The 12,673-nt window shown below is 33.1% G+C and overlaps 1 long non-coding RNA gene across 2 annotated transcripts; it reads left to right on the top strand.

Moving 5' to 3' along the window:
- Window positions 1-844: 844 nt before the first annotated feature.
- LOC147563104 (uncharacterized) lies at window positions 845-6,063 on the top strand. 2 transcript variants are annotated; one of them, XR_015223393.1, is made up of 6 exons: window positions 845-988; window positions 1,601-1,710; window positions 2,171-2,328; window positions 3,457-5,513; window positions 5,628-5,853; window positions 5,977-6,063. It is a non-coding gene; the product is annotated as an uncharacterized LOC147563104 (long non-coding RNA). The 2 variants fall into 2 exon arrangements; XR_015223392.1 differs by having other exon boundaries at window positions 5,628-6,063.
- Window positions 6,064-12,673: the final 6,610 nt, after the last annotated feature.

Raw genomic sequence — 12,673 nt, forward strand, 5'->3', positions numbered from 1 at the left:
TACCAAGCCCTAACTATTGTCGTATAACAACAATAAGTGGACTTCAGTTAGGCCAATCGATTTTTTGGGTACGCTCAGACTACAAGATTGGTTTTTTCAACATTTCTACTGATGACTATTGTTAAGTACTTACCTTGTCGGCCAACATTTCTACAAGATTGAAGTCACTTATTGTTGCTATATGTTGAATGTATTAATTGCAGAATAACATAACAATTGTTAATACCTCACCTTATCAAATTTATTAGATGTTAGATAGCTTATTATTACTATTAGAGATTTTAACTCACAATCTTCAAAGAATATTGACTCTCTCACCTGATAACAAAAAATAATTAATAATAAATTTAACATATTTAATATATATATATAATATTTATATATAAAATATTTCTATATATAAAATATTTATATATATTTCTATATATAAAATATTTCTATATATAAAATATTTTTATATATAAAATATTTATATATATAAATATATCATATACCACCTATCAACTACTTGGGCCCGCCACCTTGAGATTAAGTTAAAGATATGAAGAAACCATACTTTATTTAATAAATAAGGAGTAATAATAAAGTTAATCTATATAACAAAACACAATGTTTTGTGCTGACTGGGACAAACCAAAAGACAAATCCGACCCTTCGTTGTGTTTTTGGTAGCATCTTGACTTTTGGATCTATTACCTACCAAAATTTGTTCACCCACTAAATACAAGAAGGTAAACAACATGATAAATCTGGACAGTCAAAACCCCCTCATTTTTTTAATCTACACCGTCAGTAGTGGTGCAACTGTCGGATTAATGACTCTCTTTCTGTCACTTTATTACGTGCATTACTTCGTGTAGGCAGTAACTCTAAAACGCCTAAACGGCCAAACCCCTTGAACAGAGTTAAAGACAGAGAAAAAGGAGTTACAGAGACAAAGATCACACAGAGAGAAGATGATGATGAAGAAGAAATTTCTCAGTTAATCGTGAGTTCTTTTGTTTTAGTTATTCTATTAACTGGTAAATAATAACTAGATACAAAATTATTCTTTTGATTCAGTTGAGGAAGAAAATGAGAATATCTTGATTTTTGAACGTTATGAGTGAGATTTTGTTTCAATGTTTAACTTTTTAAGACTTTAGATTTCTGATTTTGTACATAAAGTGTTTGTTAAAATGTCTCTATGGCACATCATTGTGATGTTAGTTGTCATTAGTTGTTTTTTGTTAGGTTTAGCCCATACCAAAAGGGAATTCTCTGCTTCATCAAAAAAAAAAAGGAAATTCTCTGCTAAAATTTATGATCATACTGCTTTTATCTAATAAAACGTGGGATATTTTTGTGGAAGTACTTAATCTAGGGCATCATTAGATCTTTAGTACACAGCTTTTTCATATTTTGTGCTACTTGATCTACTTAAGTCTTCTATTTCTATCAGTTATATTTGGTAGCTTCTATTTTATCCTCTAATTATATTTTGTTTGTGATATATTTCTTAATAACCTTCTAGGTTCTGCACTTGGGTTGAAGAAGCTATGATTTACTTTATATCTTGTATGACTTTATCTTCAATTTGCTAGCTTAAATTTATTTGCAGAAGTCCTCCAAAGTCTTCAGGATAGGCTTCTTTAGGTAAGGATCACTGAAGGCTACCTTTAGTGATCTTTGCATCTTTAGATGTCAAAGGTGTATCATATTTTGTCAAAGGTAAGTAATTACTCTTCTTTGCAGGTATGAATTTTTTTCACCATTTCATTCTAAAAATCTTCATTTCATGAGGTTAAGAAAATGTTTCCATCAGTTCAATCTGATTTTAGATATTAGGTTACGCATCTCATTCTATGTTTGTCTAAATTTCGTTATGCAGAAGCTGTCATATATGTTCGGTCAATTGTCTAAGAGAAATTAAGCTTCTTGGAATACTATTACACATTTCACATTGTTTTTCTTGTTCATATATGTTCCCCCCACTCACCTTCTTCTGTTGTCCACCCACTCTTTTTCGTATAAATACTTTAAAAGAATTTTTACTTTGTAATCGTGTATCTAATTTGTCTTTTTACTCAGTGTGGAGTCTTTAACATAGTCATATACTCATATTTCTTTCTCTCGGGTTCTGCAAATTTTTATTGTCCCACTGACCCTGTTTGTTTCTTTTGTTATATAGATCTTCTTTCTTTTCCTTACATGATGGTGGGAGTTTTCTCTCACTCAACAATAATAGGAAAGCTACGTAAAACCTTCCAGATTCGAGGGGATTCTCATTTGTATTCCCCCGCTACATCTTATAAAATGAAGCTGCAACAGTTTTCCATTATATGTTAGGTATGTTTATTTTCTTTTAATTATGTTTTTTGTTGTTTTCATTTTTCATGACTATAACCATTTTTTTCCATCTCGGGTTAATTCCATCTTGGGACTGACCGAGATTTCCACCGAAACTGAAATTATACTCCTTAGTATATACTCGAATTAAGGGTACAAGTACTGCTTCAAACAATTGTTTCAAACTACAGGTCTGGGGGATTGATTCATTTATTTAGTATTTATTAGAAATGATAGTTTTCATTCATTTTATCTGTTTTGATTTCCTGAATACTGAGTTTAATATTCACTTGAAACTTGAAATATTAGCATTTTATAAAATGACTTTAGTTGTGTTTCCTACATCTAATGTAGTTTCTTCAGATCCGCTTGGTTATATGATTGATTTGATGTGTAATAGGTACAATTTGTTTCTTTTTCCTACGGCAAACCTGAAATCTGGATCACTGATATGATTAGCCCTGCTATCATGCTATGCAAGTTAGGCAGTATCTGTTCTTCCCAAGTCATATATGAAATCTGACTCAATGATATTACTAATTTGTTTTGTAACTAAGATTGTTTAGGTTATCCACCAAAGCCAATAACTGAAGTGCAATATTGAAGCGTTAGTTTAGGTTTTTAGTTATGTCTTTCTTTCGGAGTTGAATCTTGATTTGTTGAACCTTCAATATTTCAACTCAAAATTGAACTTTCTACTGATAACATTGCAATGCTCATTTGTAACTTCAAGTAGGCAGTGTAGATGGTTACATCTTTCTCAGATTTATTGTTTTCCCATTTGTAAACGATCCGGCTTAGGGTAATTATCTATTAATCTTCTATTTTGTTTTAGAATCATTTTTGTAACGTTTTTTTTTTTATTGAAATGGAAAACAAGTGTCGATGATTTTTAGATCGAATAAGTTATTTTTCATGATAACTTGCTTAGTTTATGGCAATTATATGTTGATATTCTATTTTGTTTTGAAAATTTCAGTTTCTTTAGCATTTTATAATTTACCTTTCCAAATATGTTTGTTTGTTATGAGTTTCAAACATCTTCGCAATTTTTATCTTATTAGCTTTGTTTTCTCTTACATTAAGATTTTGTAGTTGAGTTTTTAATTTTTCTGCTGTTTCTTGCAGGTGTTATATGAACTTGATTGGGACCTCGGAGAGCTTGAGGTATATAATCACCACTTATATATATTGCATAGGTTGTTTTTCTGTTTTTCTTTTTTGAGTCACTCTTGACGTTCAAGTTGCACTTGGGATCATCCATTATAAAATCTCTCCCTACTTTGTCTATTTGTAGTTTTATATAGTTGTGTTCTTATAAAGGATTTGCAATCTCTTCATGAGTCTTGATAGAGAACATGTGATGCTTCTTGTCATTCGTCCGCTTAGCCTCCTTCATTTGGCATGTTTTTTCTCTTCTTCGATAATGTATGTACTTATTATCTCACTCTCTCTATACATTTTGTTCGTGCTCGGAGATATGACTCATGCTCTCAAAGTGGGAAAACAATATGTTCTCTACACTGTTTTTCAAATAATGTATTTTCTCCCATGTTTGATATTTAAAAAAAGATGATTCAAAATTGCTACTACAGAAATAAAATGACACTCAAACTTTCAATTTTAGATTTTATTCATTTTTATTGAACTTTTGTTTTTCACTTATGATAAGACCAGATGAAGTAAACTGTAACCCAAGCCTTAACAGTTGCCGATATTGTCCCCGCTTTAACCACCTCACACAGGTACGGGGTTTTGTCCTTGGCGAAGGCACCACAAGCCTACCCAAAAGGCCTCGGTACTTACTAAGCTTGAACTTACACATATAGCCCAGTCTCTGGACACTCTTGTGAGCAATGTAGGACTATTACAATCCCCCACCCTCAGCGAAGAGCCGTCCTCGGCTCTGATACCACTTTTGTAACGCCCCAAGCCTTAGCAGTTGTCGATATTGTCCCCGCTTTAACCACCTCACACAGGTACGGGGTTTTGTCCTTGGCGAAGGCACCACAAGCCTACCCAAAAGGCCTCGGTACTTACTAAGCTTGAGCTTACACATATAGCCCAGTCTCTGGACACTCTTGTGAGCAATGTGTGACTATTACATAAACTCTTCATGGAGGCCAATGCTGACGAACCAATTCAAAACTAAAAAAAGATTTAGAAGGTTTGTTTGGAATTCTCTTTTCCAAATTCTTCATAAAGTTATATAATGGACAAATTCATTCGTACTGCATCAAATTCTTACTAACACTTGTAATTTTTTCTAGATTTTTGAAATCTTATAATTCATATCCTATACAAGTCCTTTTAAAAAGTTACAACCAATTAACAATTTGTAGTCTACACTTTTCTTTCATTATTATTGTTTTTCAATTTGTTCATTAAGATAAGCTTTGCAATTTTACCGTGTGATTACAACCTAATACTATGATGAGGTTAGAAACAGAAAGAGAGAACCGATACCATAATCTGGTGATTTATATTTAAACAAAATTTTTACCGTGCCAGAGGCACGGGTTATAACTAGTCTATATAACAAAACACAATGTTTTGTGCTGACTGAGACAAGTCGAAAGACAAATCCAGTCGTTCGTTGTGAATTCTACTAAATATTAGCCATTAGATCTATTACCCACCTAAAAAAATTAAATTCCTTCACCCACTCAATGGAATAGAGTAAACAAGATGGTGAATCCAGACTCTTCACCTGCCCGTTGACGAGGTATCGTGGTTGGGTTCAAAGGCTGGATTAATGAGAAAGGCTTTGATAACTTTCTTTCTCTCTCTCTCTCTATTTACTACCTACGTTTTTATTTATTTATTTGTTGAAATTACTTACTACTTACGTTTTTAAGAAACGGAAATGTGATGCATCTCTTGTTCTCTTGGTTTGACTACCCCTCTTCTCTCTAATTGAAATCAGTTTTTAGAACCTTTCTTACCCGAGGTATCATTTTGGTCTTCTTCCAGCTAACTATAGTGTTGAGGATTTATGGATTGGTAGGACTTACTGAGTTGATGACTACTAAGGTTGTTGAGGCTGATTTGAGGTTCGCTTGTAGTCTACAATAATGAAATTTTAGGTTGTTTATATTTTATAACAGTAAAATTTATGAGATTTTAGGTTGTTGGTGTGGATTTGAGGTTCAGTAGATTTGCATGTCATCTCCCCTTTTCTAATAGTGAGTTTCTGAGATTGCTTCATGGTTATTAGATATTTTACTCTGTAATATTTGTTTCTTAATTTTATATATTGATTTATTAACCTTGACTGTTGATTTCTTACCTTCTCACAGAAAAAAAAAATTATTTGCTCCTCTAAACCACTGAAGCGTCACTACTCGTGCCTTTTCCTAGCTTCATCGGCTCCTGATGGAAACAGAATTGTAGTTTAAAGACGTAGAACTTAGTGTATTTTAAAGGAAGAAGAGTAACGAGTGAAGATAAAAGCATACGTGAATTTTGGAGGAAGAAGAGTAATGAGTGAATGAATAGTGATTAAAAGCATAATTCTTACAACAGGTATTCCTTCTCCTTCTCTTACTCTCTGTGTCTCTACAGTCTCCCCTCATTTAATTGATTATAACCAACTTTGTATTACTAATATTGATTGATTAATTTACTGATGTATCTTTTGGGTTTTAGAAATTGAGGGATTCAATTGCTACTTTCTGTAATTTATCTTATCTCATTTGGATTAATGAATCGTGAGCTCCAATTGTTCGATGAAAATCCTCAACCAAATCAGCCATTATATCTTCAGAGTTTGTTTCTTTAATCTCATCTTCAGTACATTTAGTTATTTTTCTCATCAAAGTTGTTTGGTTGTTCTTCGATTTTGATCTTCTTTATTCAATTTTGTGAATTTTTTTTTTTGAAATAAAGAGGGAAGATGGAAAACCATCTAACTATTGAACATTCAATTACACACCACAACCGTAGTCAGTAACTTACGAGAATAATTATAATATAAATTCAAACAAGTTAAGAACGAGCTTAGCTTGAGTATGTAAGTGGTACATAGTTGGAAATAAAGAACGGAAATGCAAACCAGAGGAGGAAAGTAGGGCGAAAAGAATTTTGAATATATGAAGCAAGAACTGGTTCATATTTCAATTTTCAGTAGAACATAAACTTATTTGTAATAGTTGACTGCTGAGAATAAATCAATAATGTTCCGGACGCTGAAAGTATTGTTATGTATGGACTTATAACTCCATATATTGTAAGAAAAGTAGTTGTTTTAGAAGTGGTTAGAAGCAGTGAAGACTGTTTTTCCCGTTGATTTTCAAATAGTACTAAAAGAATACCATAGTACTTTCAAATATTAGTCTGATATGGAGGAGACAATATTAGAGAAAACCACCAATGCAAGGAAAATGTCCAGATGTATTATGTCTGAATGATCCTATAAGAGGTTCGTCTAGATCTGTTATTTCCTTTAGAGTTTTGGTTTATAATACATGGGTAGCTTAAACAAGAGCAACGATTACATCTCGAGGTACATAAAAGGATTCTAAGAATTAAGGAAAATGGGAAAAAACAAGTTCTTATTGAAGAACTATTTTATCCTTCATGTACTGGTTATAATGGAATTCATGCATCTAAAAGAATCATAAATATTTATAACTTTGTGGGTAGGAAAATGGGAAATTGAGAAAGTTGAATCCAATTATTGTTCATGTGAATTAGCATTCTGACAAGCTAAAAGGAATAGAAGTTGTAGTTGATTTCTATGTACTTGAACCCCTACAAGATGGCTGACAGTGGTAGTACTTTTTTTACCCTTTTTCAAATATTGTTTGATATTTTTCTATCGTTGTTCATGTTATGTATACAGATAGACAAAATAACCCTATATTGAAATATTACCTATGCAGCTTTTTCATAGCTAAAGAGGAAGATAATTAAGCGTTTAACCATAAGAGACTGAGATACCCACAAGATGTTGATCGGATTGACTTGTGAAACCGATTGTTGGTGTTTCAGGTTTTATTAATCCACCCTACACATTAAAGTTAGGAACTGGATCAAAATACTCAAAATGAGATAAACCTAAATGAAGTTGTTAACTGGTTAGGTTCAACCCTTAAATTAGCTTATGTTCAACAATAAACAAATCTCCATCAAATTGGCAGCTTTATATTACCATGTTAACAATCGTCCATAAATCAACAACTCTTTTAGGCATTTCATCAAACACCTTTTGGTATATACATGCTTTACCAGAAGATGTATGAATTTCCATGTAAATGTGAACAATTTAATAACATGGTTGTTAACTTGTAAATTGACCGTTCTAAAGGAAAAATTATGAACCAAGAATGACCAAGATTAAGCAAGATGAAAGGGAACATTGTATCTAAAACACTTAAAATTAAGTATGACCAAAATTATCCGCAGATGACAATTAACGAAGAAATTTTTTGAAGCAGGAATCATAAAAGGGACTAAGAAATGATCGAGAAAAAACTTACTAATTTTATACTCTTCATGTTACTTGACTTTATTAGGAATTTTGTGAGTTAAAGAGGTTGGAAAAGAAATATGGTTATACCTGTTCACCAAAACTTGTTACCCACAATAGTGACTACGAACTACTTCAATTTGTTCAATAGTTAGATGGTTTTCCAACTTCTGAACCTTCCATTGCCCTCACCCTCTCTCTTTCCCACCAAGCTTCTTCCTTCCCAATTGTTGTAATCTCTCCTAGTTTAGCTTCAAAATCAACATCTTCCAAGATGTACCTAGGAGTAGTAATATTATTGGTCCTTCCACAGCAAATTCAATTGAATACATCGAGAGAGTAGTTATGACATTTTTTTATTTTTTTTTGAAAATATATTAATGGGAAGGGTAGTTATGACATTTTCATGAAAATAGGGGGTCATATTTGAATTTACAAAAATTTGGGGGTCATAAAGAAAAGTGGTCACAAAGTAAGGGGCCATATAGAAATTAACTCTTTTATATAAGAAATTCAGTATTCCGTTTTTCTTTGACAATTAACTGTTTTCTTATTTATTTTGTTATGCTCGTCTTATGTTGTTGCGATGTGATTTGTTTCTCCTATTTCAAAATTAACGGGACACCAAGACCATTACTTTAGGTAGTTTTAAAAGCATCCAAGTAAGTGTTGAAGACGACTCCCTCAAGACAAAATATAGAGAGAGAACTTATGACTGAGAGAGGCGCCTTTAACCATTGGAGCGCCTTTAACCATTGAAGCGCCTTTAAAACTTCCATTTAGTTTTTCTCATGCTTTACACAATTGGGAAGATATGGAAAACCTTTTCCTTACCAACATTTGAATTCAATAAGTTCAAGAATTTTTTGATGAAAGGCCCAAATTTTGGGCCCAAATACAAAAAAAAACCCAATAGGGATTATTAACCCACCCAAAACCCAAAAATCAACTAATATCTCAAATCAAACCCAAATACACATCCCTATGCTCAATCCGGACCCAACTCGTATCTCTAAGACCTAATATTTTCTTCTAATCCCTCTTTTGCCCTCCTATATATATCCAACAACTCTCCCCCTTTATAAGAAATCATATCTTTCTCTCTCCAAAATATCTCTCTTCCAGAAATCAAATATCTTTCTCTCTCCATAATCTGTTTTCACTTTCTCTCTCTACCATATTAAAACCGAACCTCACCGACCATCATCTTCTTCAATCATCATCTTCATCTCTCTACAGTCATCATCTTCTTCAATCATCATCTTCATCTCTCTACAGTTATCATTCTTCAACCCTCTTCATTACCTCTTTCTCTCTCTAAATTTTTTTTTCAGATTTCTCTCTCTACAATAACCTAAACCCTCTTCAAGAGCATTCATTATCTTCCTTTATTTTCAATCATCTTCAATCATCATCTTTTTCGTTTGAGCGACCTTCATCATCTTCTTCGTTTGAGCAACCTTCATCATCTTTTATCTTCAATCATCATCTTCTTTAATGAAGGTTAAAAAAAACTTCAAATCTGGTTTTAGAGAGATGTTTTCATGGTGTTTTCATAGTTTTGTGGAGAGTTAAATATATAGATTTGTAGATCTACTTATTTGAAGCTCCATTGGTGAGGTTGTTCTTGGTTTTAGGGTATTTTCATGGTGTTTTCATTGTTGTTCCGTACAGATTTGTTAATATTAGCAACCACTTCTGGTTTTGTAAGCAACACTTTACAGTTTGTCTAAACATTTTACAGGATGTGTTAACACTATTCCGTACAGTTATGTTAACAGTAGCAACTAGTTCTCGTTTTATTAAAAATACTTTACAATTTGTATTAACATTTTAAAGGATGTGTGAACATTTTGAAAAATGTTCACCACAATTTTGTATTAAAGATGTCCAGATCAGTCTAACGTTTTCTAAGCATTTTAAGCAGTGTCCAAACATTTGTTAAATTGCAAAGCAGAATTCAATTTAAAATACCTACACTTCTTCGCTGATAAGAGAACTTTTGATTTTGAAACGGACATACTCCGTCGTTGTGTAACATTTTCGAATATATTCTGAAATGGATGAAGATTAGGTAACTTGCATGCTACATTATACATAATGCTCGAGGAACAATTTCTGCAATTATCGAGATCATTGTTTTCACATTATTTACAATGCTAGAACACTGTCAACAATGCGAGATCATTTTACAAATTGTCGGGACACTACCAATAATGCGAAAACATTATACTTAATGCTAGACCACAATCAATAATGAGAGTACATTTCAAAAATCTGATGCCACTGTTTTCCCCAAATTTTATCTTTTTTCACAGAACCTTATGTCATTTCGTATGCATTCTTAAACATTATGCAAAATGTTTAGGAATGCATCTTGCCTTGGTCTGTGATTCAGTCACCTTTAATATTTTTTTGCCTTTTTTTACTAGGCCCTGCAGTTGTTGTCTCTTCACTAGTCCTCTTTCTAGAGCTAGCTCTTTGTACAGCCTATTGTCTTGCTGCCGCTGCTTCTTTTTTTTAAATGTTTTGCACAGAATGTTTCTACACAACCCAAAATGTCAAAAACATATCAATTTTTACTCATTAATAACCACAAAATCCATCAACACCCCATCAAATGTTAAAACATAAACCAAATTGTCTGCCACATTGACCAATAACATCACAGTAATAATCAAGTAAAATTCCCAAAAATCATAAACAAAGTACTAAATGTCTCAACATAACCCCAATTTCTTGAACACAACCCAAATTGTTAAAACAACCCATTCATTTCATCAACATTCTAGAGAACAAAAACTGGACTACAAATGCTTCCAAATTGTCCCTTGCTACCTTGTGAACTGCAATTTTTCTTCTTTTGCTCCCTTGACTCTATACGTTGAGCCTCCACCATCTGCTCTTTCGATTTGGATGTCGCAGATCGATGCTTCAAACACACAGTAATAGATATGTTAGATCATTCAGCACAATGTTCCAACACGACTATAAATGCTACAACACTGTAAGCTGATGCCAATGGTTTTCAGAACTTTTCACAAAACCCTAGGAATAAGAGTAGGAATAAGTGAAGCAACATTTTACAGAATGACAACACACAAGCAATTATGCCAAAACAGTATACGAAATGCGAGACCACAAACAATACTGAGAGGACAAACTCCAAAATGTCTCGAAATTATGTAAAATGCTTAAAAATGGTTTGAAATATTTATAGAATATTTAAAGTAGTTTTCTTCTTAAAACAAAGAAGAAATTGAAAAGAATTTGGGGCAAAAATAGTTTTCTTCTTCTGCTCCCTAGCCTCTGTTGGTTGAGCCTCCACCATTGGCTCTCTCGTTTTCGATGTATACGATCGATGCTTCACACAAACAGTAACAGATATGTCAGGGCATTCAACAAAATGTTCAACACTACACTGAATACTACATCACTATAAGTAATGGCAAATCATTTTGGAATGTGTCTACACAATAAGCCTAGGCCAATGGTCTACACAATAATGACAGTTCACTAATTGAAGCAACATTTTACAGAATGACAACACAGAACAAATATGCCAAACCATTTTAAGAAATGTGAGAGCACAAACATTAATTACAGGACATTGTCAAAGATGTGTATACAATAACATACCTTAGCCTGTTTAGGACTAGCAACTTTCTTGCCTTTTTTGCTAGGCCCAGAAGATGATGGCTCTTCACTAGCCCTCTTTCTAGGGCTAGCCCTCACTGGAGTCTGTTGTCTTTTTTCAGGACCATCTCCTTTCTTTGTTGCAGCTTTAACCATCTTTGTAATCTGCAAAATTTGTTATGTTTTGTATTAGACACCCACATGTTTCAAACAAACACAAAATGTATGTACACAACCAAAATGTCTAAACATATACTAATTTCTTTTACACAACCATGAATGTTAAAACAAACCATTCATTTCATCAACAAAGACAAACACCCATAAATCCAAAACAAATGACTAAATTCCTCCACAGAAACCTAACTTTCGTATCACACCCTTAAATGTTAAAACAAACCTAACCTAGAAACTTGATGAAGATTCATAAACACCCAAATGACCTTTCTGTGAAGATGCATGCTTCCGAAATCACAAACAACTATCAAAATGTCTAAACATAATCCTACATTTCTTTAACACAACCCAGAATGATAAAACAAATCATTCACTTCATCAACAAAGACAGACCCCCAAAAATCGAAGACAAAGTACTAAATGTCTCCACAGAAACCTAACTTTCGGATCACAACCCTAAATGTTAAAACAAACCTAACCTAGAAGCTTGATGAAGAACCATAAACACCCAAATGCTTCCGAAATCACAAAACAACAACCAAAATGTTTTATCACAAACTCAAGATCAGAGTACTGAACTTGAAATAATAAACCCTAATTGTTTGAAAACACCCCCAAATTTTCGAACACCCCTAAAACTGTACCAACAACCCTAAAATATTACCAACAAACAAAGATCTGAAACAAGAAACCCCAAAAATGTTCTAACAATCCAAATGATTTACCAACAACAGAGAGGATCAAGAGTTAGAGGAAGAACAGAGACGTACCTGTGTTTGAAAGAGAGCGAAATAGAGAGAGAAACACAAGATTCGTTGAAAGAGAGCGAAATAGAGAGAGAAATGAGTAGATCAAGTTGCTTAAATAGCTTTGATAGAGAGAGAGAATCGCCGGTAACGTTTCGATTCTAGGGGTTAATGGCCGAAATCGTTTCGCTTGAAAAAGAGATAGAGAGAGAGACGGAAAAACAGCGTTTGAATGAATGAAGAGAGATAGAGTTTGATCGAGATAGAGAGGAGAGATAGAGAGGAATCGTTTGAATGAAGAGAGAGAGATGGAGAG

This window comes from Eschscholzia californica, unplaced genomic scaffold (assembly GCF_041429995.1).
Source record: "Eschscholzia californica isolate CP2 unplaced genomic scaffold, dmEscCali1.0.p SCAF_1, whole genome shotgun sequence".
In the NCBI taxonomy this organism is placed as follows: domain Eukaryota; kingdom Viridiplantae; phylum Streptophyta; class Magnoliopsida; order Ranunculales; family Papaveraceae; genus Eschscholzia; species Eschscholzia californica.